General features: G+C 44.6%; 1 non-coding gene across 1 annotated transcript; it reads left to right on the forward strand.

The window, feature by feature from the left end:
* The first annotated feature begins 1,031 nt into the window (after window positions 1–1,031).
* Trnat-agu (transfer RNA threonine (anticodon AGU)) lies at window positions 1,032–1,105 on the forward strand. The gene has a single exon. It is a non-coding gene; the product is annotated as a tRNA-Thr (tRNA).
* The last annotated feature ends 760 nt before the right edge of the window (window positions 1,106–1,865 follow it).

Below are 1,865 nucleotides of genomic sequence, written 5' to 3' on the forward strand. Positions count from 1 at the left end.
AAAATCTCCATGTTTAATTTCATGTAACGCCGTTACTTTAGACATTTAATTTATGTCACAGATATGTACGAATTAGAATGTACTGTCGATACCATCATTCTGTAGTCTCCGTCCAAGATAAATACCTCCTCACTTAATTACTTGTGGAAACTAATGTCGAAGCGTATTGTTCGATTTCGCCACTTTTACAGATCCTTCACCTTGGCTGAAGCATGGCCGTTATTAAAAATAGATGTATGGCTGTAAATGACCGAGCAGACATGTCTAACAAACAATTTTTTAGAATAGAGTGAGTAGTACCAGTCATTCCAGCTTCCGGAATGCTGTTTGCAGTTTAAGGCCATGTTCACCAATGAAACATAGCTGGTTATATGAATTTTCCACCAACCAGGCGAAGCACGTCACACACTGCCTGTAATGCCGTAGACATTTCGCTATCTAAACAGAAGCAAATACATGTGGGGTAAAGTACTTGCGCAGGAGTGGATGAACGGGTGTGTTGGAAACGTTGGCAGCACGACGATCTACATGAAAAAGTGAAAAAAGTGACAAGAAAGAACACTGTGCACTCCTTCCTTTCACGTCTTTCACTTCCTATGTAGATTGTCGTGCTGCTTACCAAAGTAAACAGTTCGTTACACGAGTTACGTCAATCTATCCTTCAATGAATGCTATGAAACATCGATGTTTGTTCAATTTGTGCGTCCTTGAAGCAATTACTTTGCTTCATCGTTGATCTCGTTGATCCACCAGATTAACCAAAATCTTAGCGACGAAGTTACCGCAAATGTTACATTACTGCTAAGAAAAAGCCGTTAATTAAGCTCCCACAGAGCTCTCATTCAGACGCCCCCTTTAGTAAAAGCATTCGTACAGCTTCACCTTCTTCAAAGCTTCAAGGCGTGCGAGATCCGCTATTGCGATCTATAAGGAAGCGCCATCGTCGTGAGCTGAAAGTCAATGAGGAGGATAAAATCTATCGAGCGGCTATCTACGAGGCCACATAGACACGCAGTCACGCTGCTTTCGACGGCGCCGTGGCTTAGTTGGTTAAAGCGCCTGTCTAGTAAACAGGAGATCGTGAGTTCGAATCTCACCGGTGCCTCGCAATCGCCTCTTTTTTTTCGCCTGTATCTTTGGCTCACACAATTTTACGCACTTTTCTCAACAAGTGAGTGTGTGATAACTCCTCTGGTCTTCTGTTGTTATCCCTGTTGCTCCCGTTAAAACGTGACCTCTTTCACGAGTGCCCTTCGCCGTACTGACTGTGACTTAGGCGGAGCACTACCGCTTCCAACCGCGTTAACGTGATCGACCATCACGAGTCAAGGCAGCGTCGCGTGTAAGGAAAGAGAAAAAAAGATGACTGCTTTCATTGCAGATGACAGGGGAACGCTTGCGACTTCAAAAATCACATAAACTTATGTCTTAAAATGATTACTGACCCTCTATCGGTAAATAAAGCGAAGCTTTATTTACGAATCCTCCCGTACTTTCCTGACCATGGCTCTTGAGTGTTGCAGCTGTCTTAGCCAATAGCTTGCACTTTAAAAAATTAGAGGATGCTTAGGCGTTGCCTTTAGGAGTGAAACGCGATAGCATACAAAGATCATTGAATGCTTGTCAGGCTTCCCGGCAACTGCAGCTTTTTTTTTTCTCCACCTTTGCCTCTGCGCGCCACCGCTGTTTTCGCTGCCATGCACCGCTCACAGTGTTGCATGTAGGCTCCCTAACGCTGCCGAGGAGGCGAGCTGCCATCTAGATGGTGTTTTTGCAAGTAAACTACCTGGGCACAACGTTTCCCCGGTGCGCCGCTGTTGGTGTGGTAGAAATAATGGAAAAGGGCATTGTGTTTGAGTTTCCTC

Source organism: Dermacentor silvarum, chromosome 8 (assembly GCF_013339745.2).
Source record: "Dermacentor silvarum isolate Dsil-2018 chromosome 8, BIME_Dsil_1.4, whole genome shotgun sequence".
Lineage (NCBI taxonomy): Eukaryota > Metazoa > Arthropoda > Arachnida > Ixodida > Ixodidae > Dermacentor > Dermacentor silvarum.